Below are 17,356 nucleotides of genomic sequence, written 5' to 3' on the forward strand. Positions count from 1 at the left end.
CTTTTCAAGGGTAGCCCCATGTAGAGCATGTTGCAATAATCTAACCGTGAGGTTAATCTAACCTTTTAAAAAAAGGTTCCCATGTGCGCCACAGCTGATCACCACTAAATCCCCCTCTCCCCACAGCACTGTTCTACTTACCTTCCCAGGTCTCCTGTTGGCGTGCACTCCATGTGTGTGTGTGCAGCTCGCATTTTGTGTGGAGGAAATGTGGTTAATCAAGAAAAAATGTGAAGCAAACAGGTTATGCAGACAATATCAGTGACTATATAGCTTTGAAGAAATGTCAAATAACATGATCTAGCGTATCTGAAAGATCTGATAATTTGAAAATGTTAAAAAAATATGAAAAATAATATGTTGGAAGATAACTAAAATGAAGCGAAAGGAGTATGAGATGAATCTGTGTAAATTGAAATGTATATTAGATGACAAATTTAAAAAAAATTAAGTGTAATTGTTAAAGTTTAAGACTTAAAGATTTGATGAAACGGGTCTAGAGATGAAGGAATATAGATAAAATTTTGATTTATAAGTTGAAATAAAAATGTACATATTTGGGAACTAAGATTTGTGGTGATAAAATAGTAAGGTAAACACTTAGATCAAGATGTTAGAATATTTTTTAAAATTTGTGTTTTTTATTTTTATGTTAAAAGATGTAAGGGAGGGAATTAAGCTAGATAGAATTTTGATTGATAATTGGATATAAAAAATGAGTAGAGTTTATTTGGAAATTAAGGTTTTGGTGATACAATAGACTGGTTTAGAATAAGATGTTAGAATTTGTGTTAAAAACTTTTGTTCTGATTTTTAATTTTAAAAGATGTAACGGGGAAATTGGGAATAGAGCTTGTTAAAGGAATGTAAGTGATTGTACCTATCTATGACCGGATCAAGACTTCATTCTTAAAAGATATATTTTCTTATTTTTATGTTTGGAAAAAAAAATAATAAAAAATATTTTTCAAAACAAAAAACAATGTTTTAGTAGATTTTACCTCAACACTGGGCAGGTGTTTATTAATGTCGGATGACATCAAAGAATGTCCCTCTTGCTGAATATATACACATTCATAAAAATTGTTACCAGTTATGGCCCTGAGTGTTATAACTTCAGCAAACTTTTGGTCTTATCATTTCTTGCTTCCAGCCAAAGAATCCATCTAAGAAATGCAGTGACATTTTTAGTACAATGTTCATCAGGTAAGACTGAATTCTCCATACTTCATCCTATGTGATCTAAAATTAATTCTTTACCTATAGGACAAAAAAAAAAAGAAAAAGAAAAAGAAATGGTTTTCTCTGGAAATATGATAAAACAGTTATCAAGTCTCCTATTATCATGAGAACAAAACATTGATTTATTTTGTTTTTGTAAGTCTTGTAGGACATTGTTATTTCAAAGAAAGAAAAAACCTTGCTTGCACGCTTACTGGCTTGATTGATTGATCTGCCATCCAGTTAGTGTTGACCACATAGATAGACCTCCTCCAAGGTGAAATAAAAGTAATGGGAAAGAAAAAGAAAAAAGATATTAAAGAAAGAGTTCTGTGCCATCTCTGGCAGCTGTTTGTGATGTCATGCTAGTATTTTAGCCTGTCTATTCAGTTTATACCTGTGTACACATGGTGTACCTTTAACTTGAATACAAACTGCATTTCCAATCCACAGTTCAAATGAAAAAACTTGGATTGAAAACTTGCATCTCTCTCTCTCTCTCTCTCTCTCTCTCTCTCTCTCTCTCTCTCTCTCTCTCTCTCTCCCTCCCTCCCTCTCCCTCCCTCCCTCCCTCTCTCTCTCCTCGCTCCCCTATCTGTGTCTCTCTCTCATTTTAGAACTGTACAGATATTTAATCATGTTAGGATTTTAAAAGTATTGATAGGCTACACTTTTTCAGCCGGAGAGCTTCATTCTGCTTTGTTTCTGACCTGTCTGGAAGCTACAAAGACAAGACTAGCAATGCCATGACATAATACTCAACTGCTCTTGAAAGTTTGAAACCTTTCTTCAATTTTGAAGATTTTAAGAGATATGCCACCTCTTAATGGTTTACCCTCCAATTCCACTATCCAAGTTAACTTTTTTTTAGGGTTGTGGTCAGGGGTGGGTTCTACTTATCTTTACTACTGGTTCGCAATGGGACCGTGCGCGCATGGACAGAAGCTTCCAGTTGGGGTCAGTGGGCGGAGCCTCCTGATGGTTTTACTACCGGTTCTTGCGAACCGGTCCGAACCGGGGGCAACCCACCACTTGTTGTGGTTTTTAAGAAGTAAAACCTTCTGTAAGACTTATATAAAAACACAAGCAGTACCCTGATGCTGAATAGAATCCCTGGCCCTTCCAGTCTAGCAGTCTGTCCTGAAAGTGGCTAGCCAACAGCACAAGGAAGCCCACTAATTTCTCAGCAGATGGTCTCCAGAGGCAGTCACACTGCCATCAAGACAAATTGACCCTCATGACTTCCATGGATTTGTCCAACCTTTGTTTTAAGCCAGCCAATCTGCTAGCTTGCACTATATCTTTGGAAATGAATTCCAAGGTTTAATTACATGTTGTCTAAATAGTATTTCTTTTTGTCTGCCTAATTCTTCCATGATTTAACTTCTTTGAGAGACCTCTAGTTCTCGTATTTTGGGATGGTGGACATTGCTTCTCTTTATACAATTTATTCACACAATACATAATTTTGAACCCCCTCATATCCTTCACCTTTCTAGATTCTAGATTACAAGGCTCCAACTTCTTTTTCTCAAAAGAAAGCTGTTGTAAGCCCCTTTATCATCTTAGTTATCGTCCTCTCAATCTTCTCTAAAATTACCATATACTTTTTGAGATATGGTAACCAGAACTGGACACAATATTCTAGATGCAGTTGCATCATTATTTTATATATGTGAATTATGATACTGGAATCTTAGGTTATATATTTCATTATTCAAGATCAACAAACTCACCAAATCTGAAAATGAGAATGGGAATGTTGGATTCATCCACCCTAGAGGACTTTGGCATCTCTGGGATCACAATTGGGGCTGTGGTATTAAGGTACTAAGTAGGTAGGTACTAAGCTTTGGGCTTTAAGTCACCAAATATTGCTCTAACGCAGGGGTAGCAACCTGTGGCTCTGGAGCCGCATGTGGCTCTTTCACCCCTCTGCTGCGGCTCCCTGTCACTCAAAATATGCGTCACAAGCACCAATGTGCGACACCAGCCAGCACATGATTTATTGAGCTTTTCAACCCCCCCAGTAGGCCAACCATGGATAAATCCAAGAAAAGAAGTTTCAGAAGAAAACAGAATGTTTAATTCAACTACATATGCTAGTTTTGTGGCTGCTCAAGAAATAGTCAGGCACAGAAAGGGTTTTGTGGCTCCCGGTGTTTTCTTTTCTGTGGGAAATGGGTCCAAATGGCTCTTTGAGTGTTTAAGGTTGCCGGCCCCTGCTCTAACGTTTATCTAGAATACCTCTATTACTCATTTCCACAGGTAAGTGTTACCTTTACAGAAGACTAGGATAACTGTCTTAGTTGGAGGATGTGCTATGTCAGATGCCTCTTAGATGCATCTATGACAATTCGCCATGACGAATTTGAAATCTTACTGAGTGGTACAGCGCAGGGGTGGGTTCTAAATTTTTTTACTACCGGTTCTGTGGGCGTGGCTTATTTTGTGGGTGTGGCTTGGAGGTTATGTGACTAGGTGGGTGTGGCTAGCTGATCAGAGTCATTTCTGGAAGGTCCTCGCACTTACAACCAGTCCTCGCACTTACGACCCAACTCATTTGTTTGCTTTTAACACTAATCAGCTATAGGACGGCCCTTTGAAGCCCCGTGGCAAGAGTTTAAACAGTTTTTTTCCCTCTAGTCATCAGCTGGGACTCAGGAGGCAGCAATAGATTGGGGGTGGGACCAAATAAAAGGTAAGAATAATGTGATGGGGGGGTGGGGGGGAGAACCAGTTCAGTGATGTCATATCGTCACTGCTACCGGCTTGGCCAAACCGGACCGAACCGGGAGGAACCCACCACCGGTACAGCGGTGGTATTCACTTATCTTCTCTACTAATTCACAAATGGGAGCGTACACGCCATCTCTGCTCATGCGCAGGACCTTCTGCACATGCGCAGAGCATCAAAAATGGGATGTGATGACATCCAGGCAGGTGGGTGGAGCTTCCCACAGCCACCATTACTGGTTTGCCCAAACCAGATAGAACCAGCTGAATAGCACCACTGGAGTGGTAGTGATGAATATTATTGCTAAGATTTATAAAATGTTATTGAAATTGAATTTGGAAAGTGAACATGTAAAACATTTTATGATTCATTGGGCAAGGATTTTTGGATATAGTATGATGATTGGACAATGGGGAAAATATGTGGATGAAAGGTTTAAAATTTACACTAAATTATAATTTAAAAGAAAAATTTTGTATCACTAGTATTTAACACCGGATAAGTTATCTAGAATTTATTAAGGTATTTCTAATGAATGTTGGAAGTATAAAAGTAAAGATGGGACTTTTTATCATTTATGGTGGACATGTATTAAAGAAAAGAAAGATTCCAAAATTTTAATACAGAAAATTCTTAAAACGAAGATAAAGCTGAAACCAGAAACTTTTCTTCTGTGTATAATGGAAAAAGACTTGAAGGAAAAATTTGGAACTTTGATCTTATATATGTTGACAGCAGCAAGACTACTGTATGCCCAAAAATGGAAGGACATTTTGATTCCCACCATGGACGAATGGCTACAGAATTAGATGGAGTTGGCAAAAATAGCTAAAATGACCATTTTGATTAAAGAAAAGAATATACCATAAGTACTTTGATCAGTGGTGGGTTTCAAAATTTTTTACTACTGGTTCTGTGGGTATGGCTTGGTGGGCATGGCATGGCTTGGTGGGCATGGCTTGGTGGGCATGGCAGGGGAAGGATACTGTAAAATCTCCATTCCCTCCCAATTCCAGGGGAAGGATACTGTAAAATCTCCATTCCCTCACCACTCCAGGGGAAGGTTACTGCAAAATCCCCATTTCTTCCTGATCAGCTGGGACTCCGAAGGCAGAGAATAGATGGGGGCGGAGCCAGTCAGAGTGATATTTACTGGTTCTCCGAACTACACAAAATTTCCACTACCAGTTCTCTGAACTACTCAAAATTTCCGCTACCGGTTCTTCAGAACTGGTCAGAACCTGTTGAAACCCACCTCTGCTTTGGTTGACACATGGAGACCGCTTTTGAACCTTGTGCTTGAGGTGGAAAAAAATGAAACTTTGGTTTTGAGTTTTACCGATTATACTGTTATGTTTTTATAGAAATGGCTAGTTTATATTACTATGGAAAAGCAAAAGTTGTGGTTTGATATTAATGCCTTATTTTACTGCAACAGAGGGAGTCTGAAGTTAACACTTTTCTTTTCTTTTCCCTAGCCCTTTCTCACTTCTCTTCCCCCCTCCCTTTCCCCTCACTGTCTTCCTATTTTCTTTTGTATTTTGTATCTTATTTTATAACTCAATAAAAAATTTCTGAGGGGGCGGGGGGGAAAGACAATTCGCCGAGGCCAACTTGCCATGATCAGCTCACTGCAGGACAACTTGCTGTGTGACAAGAGTTACACTAATATCAAGAAATGGTGGGAAAGAATCATTAATGAAAGGATGTAAAAGAAGGAGAGACAGAATGAAATGTGAATGGCAAAAATTAAAATATTTTTTAAATTTATTTTAAATAATTAAATAGAATTGTTAAATTGTCCAACAGCAAGTTGATCATGGTAAATTGGCCATGGTGAATTGTCCTGCAGTGAATTGGCTGTGGCGAGTTGGTTGTGGCGAAAACTCATATTCTAGCTGGTATTTGTTATGCAGTCTAAGATGATGGAAGAAGGTACTAATTTGTCTTTCAAATCACATAGCAAAATGTCTTAGATAGCACCGTTTATCTCAAGACAACAGCATTCATACTACACACTTCCTCAAAACCAATTTATGTGTGGTGGAGAATATAGAATTAACTGTTGTGGAAAAAAAACAAATATGACATTTAATAACAAAGTAATTAGGAAACAGGAGATTGAAACCCGACAAATAAACACATGAAGAAATCCTCTTTGCTGTTTGATCCTCCAGATAAGAATACTTTTTCTTAATCAGATGTTTCTGAACAAGACTGAAATTGGGACTCCTCAGCAGGGGTGAAATTCAAAATGTATCCCTACCGGTTCTGTGGGCGTGGCTTGGTGGGCATGGCAGATGAAGGATACTGCAAAATTCCCATTCCCACCCCACCCTGGGGCCAGCCAGAGGTAGTATTTGCTGGTTCTCTGAACTGTTCAAAATTTCCGCTACCGGTTCTCCAGAACCTGTCAGAACCTGCTGGATTTCACCCCTGCTCCTCAACTATGCTGCAAAGTGTGAGCTTGTTTTTCTTTAAGCCTATTTATCTGAAATTATTTTATTGTTGTTTCAAGCAGTCTAAAACGGGGGGAGGTATGTGGCTGAAAGTCATCTCTATTGAGTATCTGTATGCTTCATGTTCCAAACCACTGAATTTGTCAGCTAGTGAATTGTCCTGGGAGTGTCCACCAACAAGAGACCGCTTGTGTCAGAGCTCTTTAATTTTTTTTTTTACATTTTTATAGGGAATCTCAAGAACAAGGATTAACTCCTAGCCATGATATAATGCTTTGGTGTCTCTGTGAAGGTATTGTTGTGAACATGGATGTGCAATTGAAACCTTTTTCACCCAAGTACATTAACAGTTAATTTAATTTATGTATTTTAGCTACCCAGAATATTGGGGATATTTAATTAGTGTCTATGATTTTCAGAGGAAATAAAATAAATATAGACTCAAGACTCGTAGGGGACATTCTTCTACAGTATTTTCAAAGGTAGGTTCTGTTTCATTCCAGCCACAACTAATTCATAGAGGTGAGATATGGAAGGTTGTTGTGCTTTGTCTTGACAAGGTGCTTCAGACCATACAAATGATGTAATAATCTTCAAAGAGGCACCAAGATGGTAAAATTGATGTTCATTAGGTGCTTTGCCTCTTCCTGCCTCTGAAACTAATGGAGCATCTCAAGAGGTCTATATTTTTAAGTCCTAAGACATCCCCTTGCTATACCAAGAAGATCCGGAGATGTGCTTTGCACAAATAGAATAGAATAGAATAGAATTTTTATTGGCTAAGTGTGATTGGACACACAAGGAATTTGTCTTGGTGCATACACTCTCAGTGTACATTAAAAGAAAAAAGATATGTTCATCAAGAATCATAAGGTACAACACTTAATGATAGTCATAGGATACAAATAAGCAATCAGGAAACAATATCAATATAAATCGTAAGAATACAAGCAACAAAATTACAGTCATACAGTCATAAGTTGAAGGAGATGGGTGGTGGGAACAATGAGAAGATTAATAGTAGAGCAGACTTAGTAAATAGTTTGACAGTGTTGAGGGAATTATTTGTTTAGCAGAGTGATGGCATTCGGGAAAAAACTGTTCTTGTGTCTAGTTGTTCTGGTGTGCAGTGCTCTATAGCATCGTTTTGAGGGTAGGAGTTGAAACAGTTTATGTCCAGGATGTGAGGGGTCTGTAAATATTTTCACAGCCCTCTTTTTGACTCCTGCAGTATACAGGTCCTCAATGGAAGGCAGCTTGAAATCTTCATCAGAGAAAAATTTTTGCAGAGCCCTATTAATGAAATAGCTTTTCTGTCTATTTTCTATAAATCATGTGGAATTATAAACATGGTTTTTCCCTTTCTGTGCAATATATTGTAGGAGATCATCTGAATGGAAACAACTGTTTAAATACCGACCAGACATAATTTTACTCTTAGTCAAAATTGAACCTGGGATGTCAGCCTTCCTTTCAGAATCTCTAAGTGAGGAGTTCTTAATCAGTAACTTAGAGTGGTCCAACAGCTTAGGAAACCTGCAAATATTAAGGTAATACTCTCAGGTGAAAAGCTTAAAGGGAGTCTGTAGCATTAATGCGATTTGCATGCTCAGTAATAATAATATGCCTACATATAATGGATTGTGGAAAAAGGATTTTAAAGAATGGGGAAAAAAGTTAATCCATGAAGCATATGCCAATCAGTTGTTCTGTATAAGATATACAATATAAATTGATGCTTAGATGGTATTTAACTCTACCAAGACTCAAGAGGATGTTTTCAGTTAATCATTTTTCATTGTAAGATGTTTAAAACAGACATTAATCCTATATGGGTGGGGGAGTCAATACATGCAAATAGATTGGCAACAAATGCTAAACGCTGTATCACAAATTATTGGTCATGTAATTAGCTTAAATCCCGTACTGATTATATTCACAGTTACAGAACTCAACTTGCTAAGATTTAATAAAATATTGGAAAATATCTCTCTCTGGCTCTCTCATTTCATAACACATCAACTGTACATATAAGCTGCCCATGAGAGAATGGTTATTGGAAAAAAAAATGTTTGGTTAAAAGTAAAGAAGGAAATCTATAATGAAGAATTAACAGAATAGCACAATAACAGAGGTGGAAGGGACCTTGGAGGTCATCTAATCCACGGGTGTCAAACTTGCTGTGTCACGTTGCCGTCACGTGATGTATCGCAACATTTTTTCCCTTCATAGAGCTAGGGTGGGCGTGGTTTGTGTGTGACTCATCTGGGCCACTGGCTGCCAGTTTGACATCCCTGATCTAGTCCAACCCCCTGCTCAAGTGGGAAACCCAATACCATTTCAGACAAATGGCTGTCCAATCTCTTCTTAAAACTTTCCAGTGATGAAGCATCCACAACTTCTGAAGGCAAGCTGTTCCACTGGTTAACTGTCCTCACTGTTAGGAAATTTCTCCTTAGTTCTAGGTTGGTTCTCTCCTTGATTACTTTACATCCATTGCTTCTTGTCCTGCCTTCCGGTGCTTTGGAGAATCGGTTGACTCCCTCTTATTGTGTCAGACTCTTAGATATTGGAACACTGCTATCATATCATCTCTAATTCATTAGATTAATGAAATAAGGTGATGTAATAGGTAATGTCACAGATACAATTTGCAGCATATTAGAATTTATTTTTGGGTGATATAAGTTCAGGAAAAATAATTTTTCTCTAGTCTAACCTTGCAAAGGAATTACCAAAACAATACAAATATGGAACCATAAATTAAACCAACATACAGTATGTGATTTACATAAGCATATAATGCTGCCTGCAATTACTGCAGGTTCGGATCTTCCCAAGGCTCAAGGTTGACTCAGCCTTCCATCCTTTCTAAGGTAGGTAAATTGAGGACCCAGTTGTGGGGGCAATAAGCTGACTTTGTATAAATATACAAAAGGATGAAGGCTATTGCTTAGCGCATTGTAAGCTGCCCTGAGTCTCCGGAGAAGGGAGGCATATAAATCAATTTTTTTTAAAAAAAATTGGATTACAGACAATGGAGAGTTTATTAGCAGAAAGATTTGTTTAGGATGATCTTTGTGGTCTTCTATCACCATTAAGATCCTCCATGCCAGTTCCTCTTTTTCTTTTCATGCTCATCTTTTACTAGCTTACATATCAAAAGTAGCTCACCTTTTACTAGCTTACATATCAAAAGTAGCTCACCTTTTACTAGCTTACATATCAAAAAAGCATTTGGGGTTGAATTAAGGATTTTAGATGGGTATTGCAGCATGTGGATACTGCATCTGGAAAGGACAAGGGGCAAGTGAACACAATCACAAGAACAATGTCCTGAATAAAAGTTTTTTTTCCCTTGAATGTTACTCAGTCTAAAAACAAATTGTTTGATTTAATTATGGAAAATTTGCAGCAGCTGAGGAAAAGTCCCCAATGTACAACCATGTTGTAGATGATGGCTTAAATGTGCCACCTGAGTTCTAATGAAATTGATAATGAAAACTTTCAGCTTTGCTGAATCATCTTAAATACACCCCATTAATTCTACACACATTTTCTAAATAGAGATTGACTAAAGAACATCTGTTTACAGCCTAAACTATTGCCTGGGTTTTTCTTCTACTTCTTCCCTTGGTCATATGTTTGCTCTGTCATTCTTCTCCTCCTTCTTCTCTTCCTTCCTTGCAAAAGGCCATTGGGTAGTAATCTGTACTATTAGTTTTTAATACTGTGAAATATAATGCAGATTGATAGCACAATAATCCAATGGTGGTGGTCATATAAAGCTAAATGAAATTCCCTCTATTAAAAAAAAAAAAAAATCCTGAACACCATCCTATTCAATAGCTCAGACTATTTCTAAAACAGGTTTCAACCTTAACCCTAGGTATTTGCTTCACTGGCTGTGATAAAATAAAACTGTAAGATATCAGTTGAAATTAGCATTCTTAAGGCTTGTTCATCTGAAACATGCAAATTACCCTGGGGTAATATACTACAGTTCATTTCCATTTTCTGAAGTAGCAACACAAGCTATACTTTTCTTGTATCGGGGACAACATCTGTTTAGTTTGGATCAAATCTCTTTTCATTAGGGCTGCTTTTGAAACTACTTTTTGGTAGCAATTTGGTGAGTTGTAATTCAATGAGCCTTTTTTTGACTATCTACGTAATATTATCTAAGAGAACTAACTGCCTGTTAGTTTTCAAAGAAACGTGATATATTCCTTCAACTTTTCTATCTTTAAATCAGGAATTCACTAAGGTTTCATAAACCTTCAACCACTGATGAACAGCACAACTGGGGGAAAGAGCTGAGTTTGTTTTCACAGGCTTAACTCTGTCCCAATGTCCTGGTGGAAAGCCTGTAAGATATTGTTAAAAACAATAATGTCACTCCTCATTTTTTAAAATAAGTTTTTCTCATGGGCATCCATTTCCAAATGTAATACTTAGTGGAAGCAGATTGTGTATTATACTGCACCTTTCCACAAAATGGAAACAAGTGATGAAAAGTACAGAGCAATAGAAATTAGGATCAACACAATTTATAAATAACGATTTCAGTTTTGAAAGTATGTGGAAACTGGCTCTTTTTAGAATAGATTGAGGTGCTTGTAAGTCAAAGAAATATACAAATCATCCTTTTGAAGAAAATATTGCAGAAGTGAATTCAGCAGGAGCCTTTGTTAGAAGATGTGCTCCTGGACATAAAGAATATCAAATAAAAATAATTTGCAATATAATTGTTTTGGATACACAATATGGACTTAGCTCAGCTATTAGTGAATGCTAACACATATTCATTATATTGAAAGCTAACAGATATTCATTACATTGCAAATTTGTTTTATTAATTGTTAGGATAAGACACTGTATTTCTGCCTAAGCTACATCAACATAAGAGAAAAAGGGGAAATTCCCTTTGTATCTTAAACACAGACTCATTTAACTAACAATATGCAAGATGAGAAAAAAAATACAAGAAACAAATATTTTTCCTACTTTTTAAAAACATCATTTGTACTAGTGGCCAAAAACAGCCACTCTAATTATTAATTCTTGTTTGTTTTTATTTTGTATTCAAAATTCTAGTAAACTGTTGTTGTTGTTGTTTTTTTTAAAAAAGCTCATTAAATGAAAAGAAATGGGGCAGTCTCTAAGTACAAATATACCCAAAATGTATTTAATGCAGAAAGAGGAAACATCACCAAAAAAGTGTGCCCATTCAGAGAATTGCAAGTCATATTGTCTCCTTTTTTCTCCTGTTCAATCCATAAACAGTGGAGAGGAACAGAATAATCATGTTATCTTATATTCTGATCTTATATTTGCCTCCCCTCCAAAAAAAAAAAAAAAAAATCACATCACCAGAAGTGTTTCTTTTGAAAGCAAGACTGAGAGGCTTTTCCTGAACTCAGGAGAGGAAAAAGGCAAATGGAAGAATGCATTTCTTCTATTTCCTCCTAGAGCTCTATGCTGTCATGCTGAAGGGGTACAATAAAGCTTGGACACATTGCTCCACCCAAGTCATTACTCAACAATCTATCATCCTGGCAGGCTGTGAGTGCAACCACACATTCATTTCATTATATTTGGACATCCAGTTTTGGAAACCTGCTCCAGTGAAATCTGTAGTAGTAGACTATCATTTTAAATTGCTGCATAAAAATATGCTAATGCAATTTCCAATAAAAAGTTTGTTTGACCTTTAGTCAAAGACCATCTCTGCATGGTTAACAGATTTTCCTGTTCCCTGGGTAGTACTGAAACACATTCTATTGAGATTCAAGAATCCATGACTGAAAAGATAAAAGGGATGGCTGGGAGATGAACAATGAGCCTAGCCTGCTGATGAAGTTGAAGGAAGAGCTAGTAATGATATCAATGACATTACTAATTACTTTGCAGACAGAATTTAAAACGAGGAATCCATTTGTCATTATGGCATCATCAATCCGGTCTCTAATTAGCCTTAGGCAAATGGTATCTTTCTTGCTCATTTTTGCTCATTGGATTGGCTTTCTGGAATGTGTTTGTTAATTTTAATTTGTTATATTTGTGTTATTTGAGGTGTATTTCATTTTACAATTGAAAACAATTGCAAAGAGCATTACTTGCTCCTGGTCATTCAATGGGCAGATCAAATAATTCGACCTGAGTTGGATATACAGGAACTCAACATTTGCTGGACTCTTCCCTTGTATGTTTGGGGACCTATATTACCCATTGAGAAAAGATGGGTTGGCCCGGTATTACAACTTTTATCAAGTAAAGTCTACAGATCTAAATATATCTCTGTCAATCTGCAGCTTGAGTTTCCCAGTCACTAGATTTAATAAATGGTAAATATTTCTACTGTTTAGAGTTGTCATGTACTCCAGCTCATATCTCAGTTACATTGCATGTGCAGTAATTTAATGTGCTATATATGAAACTGCCTTCCAAGGGTTTAGAAACTTGATCAAAAATATTGAGTTTCTGCTATTAAATGATGACTGTGTGATATAATAGTATTCTGAGGAGTCTTTCTGAGCTTGCTTGTTTTCTTGCAAACATTTCATTATTTTATTATTCATATTTCTATGCTGCCCACTCTCCGAGGACTCTGGGTGGCTTTCACCAAAGACAGTATACTAAATAGCATATTGCTCCCAACAATCTGGGTCCTCATTTTACCCAGCTTGGAAGGATGGAAGGCTGAGTCAACCTTGAGCCGGTGAGATTTGATCTACTGATCTGCTGAACTAGCAGTCAGCTGAAGTAGCTGCAGTACTGCACTCTAACCACTGCGCCACCTCGGCTCATTACCCAAACTGCTCAGCTGAGCACTGATGATGTTACCTAGTTGGGTAATGAAATATCTGCAAGAAAGCAATCAAGCTCAGAGAGCACCAAGATCCCCTTGGTGCTACAAAAATTCTCCTTTATTAATAATAGCATTCTGCCCTGAATTGTCACCTTGTTCTGGACTAGCATAGTAATCCAATTTGCTGGGGTGTGGTTCCTTAACTTAGAAAATGAAATTGCTTTGCCTTTATGCTCAAAATTGTGGCAAAATAGACTGACTCCATTCAGCCAGCTGTCTAGATTTGATGGAAAGGACCTCTGCATGGATGGCATATGAACTTTAAGCACATCTTAGCATCCAGAATGAAAAAAAGCAGCTCTGTCTGATCTAGTTCTTTGAAGGGAAGTGCAGCTTCAGTTTATCACTTTGCTTCAAAAATGAGCTTTGATCAAAATTTCATCAAATCAAAGTGCTCCTTGAAAGCTTTACATAGTCCAACCATTAATAGACAGTTTTTACACTACAGATAACACTCTTGTTAAAAGATTTTCACTATCAGTCTATTTCCAGATGAAATTCAAAGTGTTGCCTATGATCCAGAAATCCTATTTGACGTGGAATACTATGTGATACGATGACATTCTCCTATAGAGCCCTGTGGTTTCTATGATTTTAGAGACCTCTTAGACTTAGACTACCAGTTGGAATACATTACAATAGATTAGCATAGACATTATTATTCAAGCATGTGTCTGTTGTTGGGTAAGTTCTTTCTGTTTCTTTTTACTGAATGCTTGTTTTAATTGCCTTGTGTTTAATTATAATTCAGCTTTATCTTTGTTGTTGTTATTATTACCAGCTGCCTTGAGCATCGGTACCAGTGAATGCTACCATACTGATTTAATTTATTCAAAGTTATCTTCATCCCGCTTTTCTACTTACAAGTATATGTGCTCCTTGACATACTTCAATTACGTAATAGTCCTTGGGCTCAGCTTGCCATCCACCTCTTAGCAGGTCAAATGCAAGAGATCCAGGTAGCATCATCATTTTTTTTAAATATATTGCTATATTACATGATAAAATACCATATCATGCTACTTAAGCTCAAATGCCTCTTCTGAAATCTAGAGCCGGGCTGCGTAAAAATATAGATGACTATTGCAACCACAAGATGGAGCAAATTCTCTCCACTGTCTGGATTTTGCTGCTTGGATATGATAGACCTAGCTAAGAGAAAGGTAGAAAGAAGCCTAGAGGACAGATGAAAAACATATAACCCAGAAAGATAGATCTTTATCATTTCAATTTCCACCAATGCCAATTGTACTTCTATTACAATCCATTTCAACCATCCTTAATTCCCCACAGCACATTAGCAGGCTGGATAATAATTGTGGATATTTGAATCCACAGTGGAAGTACGCATGCAGCACCTACCTCAAACTCATTAAGGAAGTTGTTTTCAGACTGAAGCATCTATTGCCCAGGTCAGTATTTCTCAATCTTGGCAACCTTAAGATGTGTGGACTTCAACTCCCAGAATTCACCAGCCAGCATGTTGAGTTCTGGGAGCCAAAGTCCGCACATCTTAAAGTTGCCAAGGTTGAGAAACACTGTCCTACAAAAAAAAAATTTGGGTGACATGAACAAGAAAGTTCTTCCATAAACTTCATGCTCTAGGCAATGTGCTTGACAAATAGGACTGATAGGACTTTGGCCATCAACTAGTCCAATAGCACTTAGTACTTAGACTTATATACCATTTTACAGTGCTTTAGAACTGTCTTTAAGCGGTTTACAGAGTCAGCATATTGCCCACAACAATCTGGGTCCTCATTTTGCCCACCTTGGAAGGATGGAAGGATGAGTCAACCTTGAGCCTGGTGAGATTTGAACTGCCAAATTGCAGGCAGCCAGCAGTCAGCAGAAGTAGCCTGCAGTATTGTACCCTAACCACTGCGCCACCACAGCTCATTAATTTGAACTCTACTCACTATACTATTAATTTGTCCTATAACACACTTGTTGGCTTATATTCAGTTTAAGAAAGAGCTAGATTCTTTAAGAGGGCTCTTTAAAAAAGAGATTTAAAAAAAAGAACATATTTATGGATGAGGTTAGTCAGTCTTAATGTAAAAGGCCTGTGTGAATGCAAAAAACCCTCATAATTTTAGCATATTTAAAATTATGAAAGGCAGATATTGTTTATCTCTTTTAATGGAACAAGACATTTTTTTTTATTAATGAAAGATTGGTTGGGACACTGGGACAAGTTTATGTGACATGAACTTTGACCAAAGCTAACAATATGGCCATTTTGGTTCAAAAAAAGGTTCCCAATTGATATACAAAAAAATTGGCATTTATTAATTTTATGTGTTAAAATAACAATTATTGCAATAATGATGGTTAATGTTTAGGGACCAAAGTTTTAGTATCTTCTATTATGTCTTATGAATCTTTTCAGCACTTCAATGAGTGCATTTATGATAAAATGACAATAGAAGATGTAAGCTTAATAGAAATACATTAACAGCACATACATACACACACACACGAGAAACAAATAATATGTATATGGAAGAGTTGAATTTAACAGACCTAGACATTTGATGTGTCTAACTAAAAGAAAATATATATTCCATTTTATTAGAGATGTCATATTGGCACATCTGGGAAAACCCGAATCTGAAAGCTTCCAGGTTTTCCCCACCCAAAGGAAAGTCCAAGTCCCTGCCCAGCACCCACATGTCCATCACATGGTCCAATCAAAGCACCATCCCAACTGGAGATGCCTCCCAGTCACAACCCTCCAGGTGCAGGGCAAGCTGTCCTTGACTCTCTGAGAAAGGAATGTTATTATGACTATATATCACCCCTGCTCCATACAATCCCCCCTCCCAGTTTCCCACAGCACTAAAAGTGGCAGGCCTGAAGGCCCAATGCAAAAGATGGCTTCCAGGCCCGACAGCAGTTAGACACTTCATAATATTCTTATCGGAATTCAGAAACAGAAAACTGTTACTATTAGTTGTATATTGTACCTCTCAAGTTCACAGTTTTCTGAATATAATAGTCTGGGGAAAAAACTTGACCTTAAAAATGGCATGTGTGATGGGGGGAAAAAGGGGCACATACACACACACACACATACACACACACACAAAAATCTTTGCTGCAGAATATTTTGCTTTTAAATGTCTGGATTTCAAATATTGTGCACCGAGCCATGTTGTTAGCACAAAATGCATTATTTATTTGTTAAATTTATGTCCTGGGAGATCAAGATAGTATATATAGCATTTACTTCTCCAGGTTTTCTACGTAGCAACAACTCTGTAGGGAGTTTAGGCTGAGATGTAGTCACTGGCCCAAAGTCACCCAGTCAGTTTCTATGGCTTAGAATCGAGTTGACCCTTGATCCTTCTGGTCCTAGAAAAATGTGTTATTATACTTCATTGGCGTTATCCATTTTTTAAGAGGCTCTTCATCTTGAGCAACGTCATAGTAATCTGTCATAATCACTTAACACTCACCTATGCTGGATGAGCCTAGTATTTCAAGAGATGGTGGGGGCATATGCTCAGACCAAGTTATCCTGTTACAGAACTGTGAAATAGTGAAGTTTAAGGATTAGATTGAAATTAGAGAGGCCAGACCATTATATACCATTTAGACCATTTTCCAGATGGTATATAGAATTACATTTTTACATAGCATCATAACTAGCAGGAGAAGATGTACTGTATGTTGGGGTTTTTTTGCTAGCATGGAATCTGACATAGTTCAGTTTTCCTTGTCCTTTTATTGTTATCAATATAAACAATTTTATCCATAGATCAATACGCAATATGATGATTCCTTTCACTTAGTTCTACCATCTGTGCAGAACTACTGTGCAAAACTACTCATTTCATGACCTTCTGCCTCCATTTTTTCCCCTCTTTAGAAGTTTGTATTTCCTTTCTTCCTTCCCTTCCCTTCCCTTCCCTCCTTCCCCCTCCTCTCCCCCTTCCCAGCAAATAGGTAAATGGTTGCTGCTGGGTGGAGGAAGGAGTAGCAGTTTGGAAGACTGCCTGGGAAACTGTCACATATTATTGAAAATAAAAATCATGTGGTCTCATCACTAGCCTAGGACAGGGG

At 37.3% G+C, this 17,356-nt stretch overlaps 1 long non-coding RNA gene across 1 annotated transcript in view; it reads right to left on the reverse strand.

The window, feature by feature from the left end:
* Positions 1-1,229: 1,229 nt before the first annotated feature.
* LOC148112937 (uncharacterized) overlaps positions 1,230-17,356 on the reverse strand; it is a 31,160-nt gene continuing 15,033 nt past the window's right edge. The window contains exons 2-3 of the long non-coding RNA XR_015728822.1: positions 1,437-1,491; positions 1,230-1,260 (exon numbers count right to left, since the gene is read on the reverse strand). This is a non-coding gene — a long non-coding RNA (uncharacterized LOC148112937). The remainder of the gene's footprint in view (positions 1,261-1,436; positions 1,492-17,356) is intronic.

The sequence above is a fragment of the Pantherophis guttatus genome, chromosome 7 (genome assembly GCF_059756535.1).
Source record: "Pantherophis guttatus breed Tessera chromosome 7, ASM5975653v1, whole genome shotgun sequence".
NCBI lineage: Eukaryota > Metazoa > Chordata > Lepidosauria > Squamata > Colubridae > Pantherophis > Pantherophis guttatus.